We start from the raw sequence: 14,610 nt of genomic DNA on the forward strand, positions 1-14,610 counted from the left end.
CAAATGTAGCCAGTGGGACTCCTGAACCACACAAAGTGGTTGCGGTTACCAGCTCCCAGTTTCTCCTTGTGGCTTCACCCCAGGAGCCAGCACTGCAGGTGGTCAGATCTCCCCACCATGTCATGTTGCTCAGCACCTTGGCAGCCAAAAATCAAATGCAGAGCTGGATATCTGTTCCCTATTGTGTGGGGCTGGTATGTGGGGGAAATTATCCTCATTTTTACAGTGACCATTTGTGGAGCCACAGAGGCTACAATGAAAGGGGGCATGTTATAATAAATGGAGCCCACAGCTGAAAGTTGTATTTTTATGTAATTCTAAGCAAATTTTTTATATGCCAAATGGTAAAACTTTCAACATTATCTTATGTATTATTTAGGGAAGCCCAGGGAGAGAGGGATTCACACTATGCAGATGTTCCCTCTTAGTTCATTATTTTCTGTTAGATACTGATGTGGAGTGGTAGCACTGGTTTTAAAATTGCCCTGAAACTCATTTCCTTGAAATATATAACAGAAAGTGTCTTCAGCCATATGGTAGGAGTGTATCCAGAAGGTGCTGTGGACATGCTGGGGGAAAACCACATGGCAAAGTTTGTTCTATGGGTGCTGGGGAAGCAGGAGGGTTTATAGCCTTCCCACCTCAGCTCCAAGCTTGACCTACGTTTCAAATGTTTCATCAGACTATTTCTCTTAGATCTGTTATCTGTTATTTGCTAGAGCAAATAAAACTCAGAGATACCACCTCACAATGATTACGTAAAACCAGAATTGATTCCCTGGCATTGATTGCCTGGCTAATTCCCTGGCTAATGATTATCCAAGATCTTTGGAGCATGGCTGAAGTTTAAACCCTGGGGGAAAGCAGGAGTTTGAGCAGACAGCGCTGGTACCAGGTGATGGGTCTCCCTCAGGCCTTGAATCCAGCCTCCCAAAAAGCTGTGAGGCATGGGATGGCAGCAGACACTCAGCTGCTGGAAGTAGCTGAGTGGCAGTGACGTGGCACTGCGCAGCAAGAGGGCACAAACCCTGGGCTGGGTACCAGGGGCAGAGCTGTGACAGCTCAGGACAAACCTCCATTCCAGCTGAGTATTTTTGCCACCTTCTCTTGCCATTCACTCAAGGAAGGCTGGTGCCTTCCTTGCTTCCCTAGATTTCTTTCCCTTATGAAAAGCTCTCTAAGACAGATTTACCTCATTATTGTTATTAATCCGTAAGTATTACCAATTACTTCTTTCTTGAAAATAAGACTAAAAGCAGAGCTTCCAACTAGAAGGAGTTATGTACTTACAGCATCAGCTTTCTGATGGAGCCAAATTGCATCTCCCAGGTGATGCATCTCACCTGATCTATCACACACCTGTCAGTGGCATAGCTAGTACTGATGGGCAGATTTGCCTTGTGTGCCCTGTTTTGCTATTTATCATCTTGCATTACACTTCTGTAACCAGCAAGCTTGATTTTTGCAATGCCAGAAAAGACAGGAAGCTTCTCACACCCTTTTTGAATCAGAGCCCCAGGAGAGTTACTGTCAAAATAATAGATCTGTGAATGAAAAGTTTCCTTGATATCCATTTCTTGGTTTTGTGGGAACAAGGTGGGAGAGATTAAATACAAAACCATACAAATATTTAATTTTTCATAGTCCTGGTATCTTGGAACTCCCTATACTCTGCCTTACTGGAATAAAATAGTTTTCCCTGACACAAACAAACCAAACCATTTCAGTCAGGGCTCTGTGAGAGGTTTTTCAGGCATCTCTTTAAGCAAGCAAGTAAATTACACTTACTGTCAGATGGGTAAAAAAATGCTTCAAATACCCTTTTCCAGGTGGTGCTAGTGGAATAGTAGTGGTGCTACTGGTGTAGTAGGTGAGCTTCCTGCATTTTGGATAAATAGCTGTCACCTGGGGCAGATGAAGTCCCTACTACAGCAGGTAAATAAGGTGTAACAGATCTCAAGGACCGTGTCCTGAACAAGAAGCACAGGGGTCATTCTCTCACACACTCCTGTTCTTTGAATTAATGAGCATTTAAACATTTGATACTGTGTGAAGCAAAGTGTAAACAAAGTGTAAACAGAGTGACCTTACAGCACCCTTGATGTTATTTAGGATGCTCTTATCAAAGAAAGGGAAGATAGAATGGTACTGAACAAGGTCTCTCATGTGAAAATACATGAATACAACTTGAATAGAGTCAACCATCATTTTAAACTCTACTAAATTTCCTGGCTCACTCTGCTTTTATTACTTCAAAAGATTAGTTCAAAATACTTGTGAGACACACAGGATTTTTTTTTTTTTTGAAAGATAGGGTTAAAATAAGGAAAAAAGTTTAAAATTTAGCTGCCTTTTCCATTGTGTTCTTCTCCTTTCAAATTCAAGAAAATTCCTGCAAACCAATGTCAAATTAAAAGAAGGTACAAGTACAATAACACTGTAACAGGAGCTGGGAAAGCAGCCATAGTAAAATTTTACTTGTAAATGAATCCAGGTCAGTATAGAAGTGTAGTTGGCTGTTAAGGATTAAGGAAGTCTTTTGAAGGAGGTATCTAAATGAACATTCTGGTAAAAAAAATCATAAACTTTCAAGACATCCACTAGCACACTTGTAAGATGTATTTCAGTATATCATTTTCCAAAGATCTCACCCCTTTAGTGTGATCTCTTTTTGGCAAATCACACTAATAATTTTTAGTGCAGTCTGGCATCCTACCGTACTGCTTTTGCCTGGGATAGAATTAATTTTCTTCATAGAGCACCTGTGATGCTGCTTTTCATTTATGACCAGAACAGTGTTGCTAACACAGGGGTGTGTTAGTTATTGCTGAACAGCACTTGTAAAGTGCCAAGGCCTTTTCTGCTGCTCACATTGTCCTGTCAGCAAGCAGGATGGGGGTGGGCAAGGAAAGGACTGAGCCAGGACACTACATTCACAGTGCAAAATTCAAAGGGAAGGGCAAAATGTGACGCTGTCCCAGAGTGTCTTCACTTATTTCTCAGGTATCTTATTCAGGTTTTTCACTGAGTATTTCAAGGAGTATTCTGACCTATGACAAAAGAAGAATACTTTTGAAGCACAGGAACAAAAAGGTTTTTGATGTGATGTGGTCTGAGGAGCAATAAAATAATTTGAGGTAGAAAACCTCCCAACAGTGAGCTTCTGTTTGGAGCTTCTGCTTCTCCTCAAACAAAATTTGAGGCTCTCTTACTGCATCAGCTGAAGTTTGAGATTAGCAGAAAAGGACAGTGTGGCACAATATGTGTCACAATATCGTGTGGAAGAAGAAGAGAAGCTGTTACGTTTTAAATTGTTTCTGGAAGAGAGTGTGCTGAACATACTGCTTAGTCTGAGTTTACAAAATTATCTGCTGTGTGTTAGGGAGAAATACTCTGTGAGGAATGTTTGCTGCCCTGGAAGGAATTTATACCACAAATAAATAGGCAGTTAGTACCACCAGGGTTCATTTCAGAAAGAGCCTCCTTTGGAAGGCCCTGCCCCTCAGATAACCCCTCTTTGTTTCTCTCCCACGTCTACCTTTTCCTGCAGTGCTCTACAGCCAGATTAAAGGATCGATGGGAATTGAAATACTCCACAGTGCCGCCTACTCATCCAGCAGACTGGGTGGGTTTTTTGTTTCGAGGAGTTGGAGTTTGACAGTATCTAAGTGCATTAAGTTTGTCTGCAGAGCATTATAGAAGAAATTCAGGCTTTCAAAGGGAAGGGAGATGGAAATCTGTCTTCAGCATGTATTTTTTTGTTTACTTTGGTAACAAAATTATTTTGGGGTGGATTTTTTTATTATGTCTGGCTCTGTCTGATACCACAGATAAGCTTCTTTATCACAGCAACAGAGGAATGGCTGACATTTTTCCTGGTGTCAGTGAAAAGAAAAGAAAAAATTTTTTTGTTATCTTTATTACCAACAGATGACCAGCTGCTTCCCAGGAGGCACTAAAGGTGTAACACATTTCACAAAGCAGGACCATTAAATCTTTCCTTCATGGAATTACAGAATTGTTAGGGTTGTAAAGGATCTCTGGAGATCATCTACTCCAACCCCCCTGCCAAGGTGGGGTCACCTAGAGTAGGTTACACAAGAATGTGTCCAAGTGAATTTTGAATGTCTCCAGAGAGGGAGACTCCATGACTTTCCTGCGTACCTGTTCCAGTCCTCTGCCACCCTCAATGGAAAGAGGATCCTCCTCATGTTAAGGTGAAACGTCATGAGTGTTAGTTTATGGCCATTACTCCTTGTCCTGTGTCTGGGCACTGCTTTCAGGGTCTGGCACCATCTTCTTGACACCTGTCTTTAAGATATTTATATGGATTAATGAGATCCCCTCTCAGTCTTCTCTAGACTGAACAGGTTCAGGTCCCACAACTCTCCTTGTAAGAAAGACGCTCCAGACCCCAAATCATCTTTGTGACCCTCACTGGACCCTGTCCAGTAGCTCCTTGTCTCTCTGGTACTGAGGAGCTCAGAACTGAGCACAACACTCCAGATGTGGCCTCATTTGGGCTGACTAGAGGGGGAAGATCATTTCCTTCAACCTGCTGGCCACACTCTTCCTAGTGCACCCTAGGATTCCATTGGCTCTCCTTCTGGGCAGGAAAGCTCCTGCCCCACTGCCTCGGTGGCAAAACCAAACCAACAAAAACAACAACAGCAACAAGTATTTTTCCTAGAATTGGAGGAAGATGCCCAGGGGTGTGAGGAGGAGGCGAGCAGTGCCCGAGGCCACCAGGTGGCAGCCCGTGACCGCGTGTCCCCTGCGTGCCGGGGGATGCGGCAGGCGCAGCCGAGCCGGGCTGCGGGAGGGTCACACGGCGACACTCGGAGCGAGGTGCCACGGACACCTCTGCCAGGGACGGGCAGCGGAGCAGCTGCAGAGCTGCCCTCACACCACACGCCACTGTCGGCGAGACCGCTCCAGCCTCATTGCATCTGAAAGGTTTTTGGTTCGGTTGCAAACACATCGTTACTGGCACTAAGCTGTCGCCAGCTGCGCTCGGTAAAGCCCATGGGAACAAAGGACCAGGTCCTGGGCTGCAATACAGCCTCTCTCTTCTAGTGCTTCCTTTCATGTCGGTAACAAATCCCTTCCAAATAATAACGGGTTTTTTTCCAGCTTTGTCATTGATCTCTTAAATAAGATGTTCTTTGGCAATATACCAGCACATTCCTGCTCTCAAAAGATGAATCCCTTAGGACTCTCTTACAGCATTTTTCTTTCAGAAGTTTTGACGCATGCTGTAATGAAAAGAGAAACAATACACGACCTGATTAATTAGAACTACAGCTAACAAACAGTGCCCTGAGGGATCAGCACTCTAATCAAGTATTGCCAGAGCAACATCTCTATCCCCATTTCCATCACTTTTTTCTTCTCAGCTTTGCGTAGTTTTAACCTGAGATAGCTCTACCCGTGTGCTAGGCTCATACAGGTGATGAGTCAAGCTACAGGAGACAAAAAAGCATCCCAGCACCTCAGTTTACTGTGTGGTTGCTTCTGTATGGCTATCACTCTAAGTCAAAAGGAACAACCTATCAGTGACATCTTTAGAAAGGGACCTATTATGGATGTGTTGGGGTTTTTTTATCAGCAAAAATTAGGAAGCGGTTGATAAAAAATATTGCACAACACAGCACAGGATGTCCCCTCAGAAAAAGAAAAATCTTGTTATGTGCTTTGCAATAGGGCACGTTTTCCACCCATTTTCTCTGTCCATTCTTTATAGTTTTTCCACAGAAATCAGTTTTTCTTTTATCAGTGCTTCTTTCTTTTTCCACCTCACTATTCCGGAAGATTTGTAAAAGGAAACTAAACTAGACCTAGGGTCAAGACTAGACTCTTTTTGCCATGAAGGCACCATTGTGTTTGCTTTATCAGGATTCTCTTGGTAGTCTCCTCAACATCTAGGCAGCGACATCATGAGAGGGTCCAGAAATTTCTTTTCCTTGTGAGCAGAGCTCAGCCTGGCATGAGAGGCAAGTGTCAGTCTAATGTTTCTGTAAATCACATCATATAGGGGAACTTTTGTAATTACAAGGTAAGGGATAAATTAGTCATCCTGTCATAACTGAATACTCTGGCAAACAGCAAGGTTGACATAGTCCTAGTAATTTATTTTTCATGGGTACAAGCAATTTAGTGTTTGATATCTCTGGTTAAAGTTGGAGTTTAGACTGCAGATGACTAACCACAAAAACAGCAGGATGTCTGTAGGAATGAAAAGAGAATGCTCTCTGTTTTTGAAAAGTATTTTTCTTCTTTCCAAAATGACTTCCAAAGAAAGGGCCCTACCAGATACTTCACAGTTAATTTTTTTTTTTCCCCAAAAGCAGGCTGCTCATGGGGTCAGCAATCACAAGCTATATATCACTGCTCAGAAGTACAAGCTGGTTTATCTGCCTGCTCACTTCTCTGGTTTCCACCATCTCCACACGGCAAGCTCTTCCAGGCCCTTACTTCTGGAGTGGTCCATGGGCCATGGTCCATGATGAAGTCAACGCTACCTCTTCAGACTGAAATTCAAAAAGCCATGTCTCAGATCCTACTTGATTCAGATGAAGAAAGAAAGGAAGTAACATCCTGTCCTCATCCAGGGTGCTGTGGACCCTGGGCAAACCTCAAGGGCAGCAAACACCTCCTGCAGTTTGCCAATTCTCTTCTTTGAGTCTGAAGGAGACCCATAATATACATGGGAAAAATCTGTTCTGGTGTAGGAGCCACAAAGTGAATGTTTACCCTGTCTTTGAACAGCTGACTCATCCCAGCAAGAGGAATTCCATTTTTTAACCCACTGCTCTAGGCAGTAGCTACCCTGCTCCGGCCACTGAGCTAAAACTGATCGCAGTGAGCGTGGTGTCCTGTTTGGAAACAGCACAGTTACCTCCAAAGAGAAATTGCATGCAAAGCTACAGCAGAATGGGTTGTCAGGAGAATTACACAAGCTCTTGAGAATAAAAGGACAGTGTGTATTCATTCCTTCTAAAATTTGAGACCAAAAAAACCCAGTGTCTCCTTTGCAAAAGAGCTCTGTAAAACAGGATGTCCAGCAAACCCAGTCTTGAGTAGGCATAGGGGTAGCGCATGTTTAATGTCAGTTACAGTTTAAAATACAGAGACTGACTCAGAAAATATTATTTCAGCCTTGTTTGTTCTTGAGTTGCTGCTTCCCTTGGAGACTTGAGCCTAAGACTTTGAAAACACCAGTCCCCTGTAAAGCAGGTATATTGAACTGCCAACAGATTTGCTTTTCGATACACTGCTGCTTTCTGTTTCTGTGTTTTATTTGTATGACAGTCTGGGGCCATCACCACCTGAAAGTGTATCCTCTCTCCCTGCACGCAGCCTTCCCTTCTGTTGTTTTTGCAGCTCTTGTTTCTCACCATCCCTCCATGCCATTTCTTCCTTTCACTTGAATTTACACCAGGTGATTCCTCCAACCATCCCCCTTCCCTGCTCCTGTTAAATGCTTAGTTCATGTTTCCTCCTGCTTGGTTACAGACATGGGTCCCCACACAGCTCTGCCCTTCTTCTGTCTCCTGTTCCTTGCATGGTTCTCCCTGGTGCAGCTTTTCTACTTAAAATAATAATTTTTTTTTTTCCTACAAAGGAGGCCTTTGCTCCTCACACTTGTACTATGAATGTACATGCTGTGTATTACCACCTTCTCCTCACAGCTGACAAACTACATCTCCTTCCCACACTTCTCCTTCCCTTTCTGTCTGCATTCCCAGCATTAGCCAGATATGCTGTTTCCTGATTTTTCTGTGCCCTTTCCACTGTGTTCCCCTCAAAATCCACTCTAAACAATTTCTGCCAGAGGTTCACCCGTAACATTTAATAATTACCTCAGCCACTCACTCAGGCTTGTGTCTTCCTCCACTTTTTGATGCTGCTTGGCCACTTTTGCCTGAGGCAGTGGAACGTATTATCTTGGAAAAGAGAGAAAAAAAATAGGGAATTTATCAGTGGAGGAAGCAAATGGCTAACCTCTGAAGGTTCAGAACTCTTTAAACCATTTTATATGCTCTTCCTGCTTTCTCCCAAAATAAATCATTACAAAAGACTAGAGTAGGACTTTAGTTTCTGAGACCCACCCTGAGAGCAGAGACCCTTGGGGTACTCTTGCAGGCAGAGCCACCCCAGGGTGCAGAGGCTAAGTGTGGAAAAGAAAGGCCAGTTTATCAGAATCCTGATCAGACCCTGAGGATAAAAATCTCTGGAGGGGTGAGGCTGAGGTAGGAGCGCAGAAGCTAAAGCTCAGTTCTCAAGTAACTGAAATGTATAATTACACACGAGCACTGAATAGAAGCTTCTGTTAATCTGTGATCCAATAATCTTCTTTCATTGCCACTTAGCAACAGAATTACAAACTGAGGATGGAAAGCCAGGTTGACTTAAAATTCCTCTCTTTGCTGGGCAGAGATGAAAAAAGGTCCCTCTCCGAGCAGGCACAACAGGTTTCCCAGCTACTGGGAATTGTGCCTTTCAGCACAATATAAGTACAGACACCTGAATTTCAAGTTGCCCAAAGAACAGCTCAGTTGGGTGAATAACATGGTCAATAAGAATTAGTAAATTTTAGTCACAGAAACACAAGATTAATCCAGACACACATGTCCACAAACTCCATTAAAATCATACATCTTCAGAAGGGGGAATGTGGAAGAAAAGACTGTTGGGCCAAAACTGCTGCACTGGAAATTACTCTTAACTGGTGGGTCAAACAGCAATCATCATATTTTTGGGAGATTCACAGTGTCACAGAGATGCTCAGGAGAGGTGCAGGAGGGTGGTAATCTTTAGCAATAATCCCTACCCAGAGCCACTGGACCTCATTGTCCTTTCTTTGAGAGGCATTTTGCACCCAACAGAGTGCCAGCGTACCTGAGGCCTCTCGTAGGTTTGGCTATTTTCATAAACATCAGAAAAGAGGTAAATTGAAGTGCCTGCCACCATGCTCTTTTTTCTCAGCCTCTTCTTTCCATTTCCTTCTTACCTTTTTTTCCCTTCTTTTTCTTACCTTTTTTCTTTTCCTGTTCTTGACTACAGAGTTGAGCAGTCAGATAAGACATCATCTTTCACAGTGCTGCTGTGAGTCTGGGACAGAGAGAGAACTCAAAGACATGCTAAAAGCTGCTTAACAGCAAGGCTCAGCCACATCTTGGAGTGTCTGGTGAGACTGCATGGCCTGCTTGGCATTCAGCAGATTCTTCCCATAGTCCAACTTGGATGCCTTTTCCTTTGCATGTGTCATGATCCCCAGAGACAAGACTCCTATGAGGACAGCTTCCTTCCACCTTGAGCAATTTGTTCCCTGTACTGTGGAGAGGATGGGCTCCCATCCCAGTAGTGCTGCCCAGCAGCAGAGGAGAGAGGGGAGGTATTCCAGCCAAAGGGCAACAGACCCAAGGGTGCTGTTAAAATTAAAGTTTAAATTAATATTTACATTTTAAAAGGATTGAATTTGCTTTGCTGGGTTTATCTTCAGCCAAGGACATGGCTTTCTTTTGTTTGTTTTCTTTTTACAGTACTGTTTTGCTCTGAAACTGAGCAGCCAAGACCTGCCTTTGCAGACCCATGCACCCTGTTTAAGAGAGGCTCTTTGTACCACAACATGGCTCTGCTCCAGATTGCCGTAGTTCTTCATTCCTGACCAAACAAAACACAGTGGCAGGGGTCTGTCCAAGGGCCCTGCAGAGCTCCATGGCTGCTGGGTACCCTGCCATGGGCCACAGGACTGTGTCCCCTCAGGAAAGTGTTGGTCAGCAGGCAAAGAGGAAGAGCAGAATAGGGCACTCTGTTACCTCTTCTCTACTGTTTTGGGTGGCTGTGTGCATGAAACAGGCAGAAGAGTTCTGGCTTTCAAAAAAGCCCAGGGGGTGATTTCTCAAGGCAATCACACCTGTGCTGGTAGATGTTACGAGAGAGCTTAAGGACTGGTGCAAGAAATAAATCCACCATCCACAAGCCAGCTGGATGTACACAGCACACAGTTTTCCTTGCACTTCAGGCAGAGGAGGTAAAGTCTCATAAGCCATGTATAACTCAGTGCTTTCCTGCACTGAGATCTCCCCAACTTCTGCATGGCAACTCTGGGTGTAAAAAAAAGGCAAATTGCTCAACAGAAAGGACTAGCAATTACACAATTCTGCTATTTGCAGCCTTCCTCACATAATGGCACAAAGAAAGAGCAAAATTAGTATGTGTTCCTCTTGTCATGTGACTTTCTGTACTTTGTGGAGAAACTTCAATAGATTCATCAAGCCGATACTAATAAAAGATCTACAGTTCTCTCTATAGTCAAATATTCCCCAGATAATAGTCGTGAGCTGGAGTTATTTGCTGGTTTTTCCCACCTCAAGCTATGCTGCTTTCTTCATTTTTCAAAGACTAAACTAACTACTTGCTGAGTATCATCTTTAAAGAAAAAACTAAAATTTACTTTTTTACTTTTTCCTTGCCACCAGGAGCCCAGTAGGTAATGATGTCAAGCTCATTGGAAATCATCAGTACAAAGCAGTAGCCAACAGTGTTGTGAAGGACAGAGGAAATCTTTTAAATTGCAAGAAGGAGAGCAGAATAAAGAAAGACATTCAGAGTGCATGAGTTTTTTTATCCTCTATTGAAGAAGAATATTAGTTAGCAAGAGTGGATAAAGATTTTGATCTGACCTTTCAAAGCCTTTTGAAGCATCCAAGCAATTCTAAGGACTTGTCTATTTGGCCATATTTGAGAGTTTGTTAAGGCAGAATGGGAACATAAAGTGTAGCAACAGCTCTGCTAGGTGTGGACAAGCTGCTGGCCTCGATGCCTTCTCTGGCCTGCATGAGAGGGATTAAAATTCTTTTGGCTCGCGCTTAGAGGAGAAAAGCAGAGAGATGAAGGGGATTAAATGAATTTAGTTTACAGTACATATTTCCCTAAGCTGGTTTCCAGTGACTCCAATATTATGGGCTGTGATGCACTCTCAGGAAGACATGAGATGCTGTGCACTGCTTCAGGTAGTAGTGAAGGGACCATAGTGCTGCCCTACAAACAGGGAGGCACTATCTCGCCCCCAGGATCAGATGTGGCTCCCAGGTCAGCTCTGCATGAAGGCTGGGGTACAAGGACCAGGAGTGGTCTGCTCTGGGAACTACTGTTAGAAGGGCAATACAGCAATGACAATTCATACTTGACCTCCACACCTCATGAGAGTGAGGAATGGCAATAATTCCCCAATAGCTCCATACTCGTCCAGCACTGTGGATCACTCCCTTTGCAGAGTGTTTTTTTTTTTTTTTTTTTTAATGCTTAAAATCACTATGCGGACTCCAGGTTTGTAAAGCAAGCTGTTGGGAGTCAGAAACTCAAACTTCCTCCCTCTTGGACCTGAGTACAGGCAATAATCATTTTTCCTAACTCTAGCAGGGACATAACTGGCTGCTGTAAGCCAGCTACTGGACACCCTGGACACTACAAACTGCATGACACATAGAGACCTGTTGGATAAGATGGTGGTTGTTCTGCTTGAGTTTGTCTTAAAGACACAACAGCCTCTGCTTTGCTATGATTATTGACAAATGCAGAAAAAGTTGTGAACAGTCCAGAGACTGAACAGTTTCTCAGCAGTGGTATGTGGGGGCTTATATACTATGCAGGCGAAGAAAGAGAAGCTAAAGGCTCCCCAGAAAGAATACACAAACACAAAGCAGGGATAAAATGCACTTTGACTGCAAAAAGCCGATTCTGTAATAGCTATGACTGTAGGTCTAGAACAATAGTAGATACAGCTAAGTTGTAGGCTCAGCTGATATTTATTTTATTTTTCTGGTACAGGAGGTGTTCTGAACCTAGTTCAGAGATAGTGAGAAAAGAAATTGCTATTTTTATCTGCAGCAAGTGTTGCATTAACTTATTCACAAGTTTGCGCTCTATAAACCTGAACATATATCTGTTACATGATTGGAATTCAGTCTCCCAGTTGGCAGCAGGTAAAGGGGGATATAACCACAGAGGCTTCATCATGGAAAAGTATAGACATGTTGCCTTTGTCCATCCATTTAAGCAGCAACCTGTGTTTGCCACAGCAGTTCATGCAGAAAGCACACTGGAGAGTTTGTGAATTTACATACACAAGCAGGATTTTTCCTTTACAATATACCAAGGAATAACAGCAAGTTAATCTGTTGACTCATGTACCCCACTGCATTTCAAAGTGTGTGAATCATTTTTTTCTGTAGAGCTCAGTGTATGGGTAACATGCTGAGAAGCACTACCTGAAAGCTTCTCCTGTTTTGTTTAGCATGCCTTCACCCAGTATTTCCTAGCTGGTTTGCAGAGCTAGCTTTCACTTCTGCTACAGGCAGAACTAGCAAGAGCTTTTGGCTCAGAAAGCTAAAAAAACTATGACCAGTGGCTTGTCTAAAATAGTTATTAACACTTTTCCTTTGCTGGTTCCACATTACAAAAGTGTCTAGCCCTTGGGCTTTTCTCCCAGAAATACTGTAGTATACTCTATTCTTGTCTTTAAAATTTGAAGAAGAACAAAAAGAAAAAAAAATAAGTAAGGAAAGACAGATGTTATTAATGCATTGTACATAGGGTCATGATCTGTTCTGTCCCTTACCTTTTGAAATACTTTTTTCTTTTTATCCCTTACAAGATACAAGGCTGTTTCCTCTCAGATCCATTTTCATGAGGCACTCATTGGGTTTTGTCACTGTTACACTGGTAAATGTGCTTGGAAGCTGATTCCAAAGTTCAGTGAAGCCTGTGGTGGATATAAGAACTCTGTTTATAAGATAAAATAATTAGTATAGCATTTCCTCAGAGCTTTTGGCAGGAAGCAGGCACTAGTTCAATTAATAAAAAGAAAGGCATAAATGTGTCACTGTCACTGTCACTTGGTAACTTCCCACTCAAGAACATGCCCGGGGAATTTTATTGCACGGCAGATGGGGATCTTATTACAAGGTGGGACAGATGGACAGGAGGAAGATGTAGTCTGCATGGCCAGGACACATGACAGAGTGCAAAGACACCCACAGGCACACCAGCCATAGTTCACATGGAAGCTGCATCCATGTGAGTCCATGTGGTGATCTACCCCTGTCTACAATGATCTCCACTAAACAGAGACTTGAGTAATTCAAAAGACATTAACCAATGGCTAATTTGGCCCTGTGCAAATTTGCAGAAGCTTTTCAAGACCCTGCTCAGGTGGCCCTGCATGATGGAAAAACAGGCATTTCCTCACACCTATTTGTATTTAGGTACCAGAATGAAGTGCCCTAGACTCAGCATTTTACAATCTTAAAGAGCAAGATGATGAACAAAGTACATAGCTGCAATAGCTTAGCAAATATATATAACCTAAGAAAAGATTATAATTTAACCCTACCGAACCTCTTTTGGTCATTATTGCTAGAGGAAGATTTTGATTGTCATGCGTCCTCTAATTAATCATTTGATATCTGCAGTCTTCTGAGAACAAATGGATAATCTATGGAAATTCACTTAAAATTATAATACACTCCCAAAAGAGCCTAGCCAAGACCCCAGGAAAATAGTGACCTGTGTTAAGGTTTATTTTTGCTATTGAAACATTTGCATCGTGCTGTAGATTTATTGTGTATGTCTTCCTGTAAGAATGGCACAAAAGCTAAATTTAAAATATAAACCAATTTCACTAACAAATAGATTGACCTTTAAAAACATTGATTTCATGGCAAGTTCCAGCATCTTTCAAACACAGGAAATATTAAGTCTGGCACAAGGATATTCAGTTAGCTTTGTGCATTAACTGAATTAGTTTTTTTTTTTTTAATCACTTGTCTAGACTGATAGATTAGTATGTAGACATGCATACATATTAAAGTTGAATAACAGAAGTTTGTTTTTGAGAGCTCACAAGACCTATAGGGGTAGCTAATGAAGAAGTAATGATCAGTGCCCAGTGACCTTGGAGTTTAAACACTTCAGAGCCTGCTGAGTAGGTGCCAGGTTAATTCACACATTACAAATGCCCTAAAGCAAGAATCATCTATTCATATGTTTCTTTTTTTGGACTTTGAGCTATGTCCCAGGATGCTCCTTGGACACAACCTTGGAAATGATAAAAAACTGTGATTTTATACCTCAAGACCAACCTGACCCATCTGTCTTCAAAATTGTTTGCTAACAGTATCCACCTCTTCACTTTTGAAGTAACTGGTTTTGATTTAAGATACAAAATAAGGATATTTTTCTTATTTTTCTGCATAAGATCAGTAGTGTTTCCTTACTTCCAAATAAATAGGCAGTGTTAATCCTGTGAAAATCTGATAATGACCATTAAAACTCAAAATACAGACATATCCCTCAGCAGAAATGAAAATGAAAAAGGCTGATAAATATGCAAACACCATGCATACCTGGAATGCCACCATTTTTAATACCATTCTTTACAGACTGAAATTCAAGCTCAAACATGAACCACCCTGAGCACATTTATTAATTAGAAAAGCATTATCCCTGGCTTTGCAGAGAGGGGGAATGTTATATAATTAGCAAATAGTGAAAGAACAGAAAATTTCTCACTGGCTTCAAGCAGTTACTGCATTGAACACACTC

At 42.3% G+C, this 14,610-nt stretch overlaps 1 protein-coding gene across 1 annotated transcript in view; it reads right to left on the reverse strand.

Moving 5' to 3' along the window:
• Nucleotides 1–3,961: 3,961 nt before the first annotated feature.
• B4GALT6 (beta-1,4-galactosyltransferase 6) overlaps nucleotides 3,962–14,610 on the reverse strand; it is a 62,171-nt gene continuing 51,522 nt past the window's right edge. The window contains exons 9-13 of the transcript XR_008436158.1: nucleotides 12,626–12,769; nucleotides 7,863–7,946; nucleotides 6,426–6,530; nucleotides 5,178–5,255; nucleotides 3,962–4,311 (exon numbers count right to left, since the gene is read on the reverse strand). The gene's annotated coding sequence lies outside the window, so the exon portion shown is untranslated. The remainder of the gene's footprint in view (nucleotides 4,312–5,177; nucleotides 5,256–6,425; nucleotides 6,531–7,862; nucleotides 7,947–12,625; nucleotides 12,770–14,610) is intronic.

This window comes from Vidua macroura, chromosome 1, assembly GCF_024509145.1.
Source record: "Vidua macroura isolate BioBank_ID:100142 chromosome 1, ASM2450914v1, whole genome shotgun sequence".
Taxonomy (NCBI): Eukaryota; Metazoa; Chordata; class Aves; order Passeriformes; family Viduidae; genus Vidua; species Vidua macroura.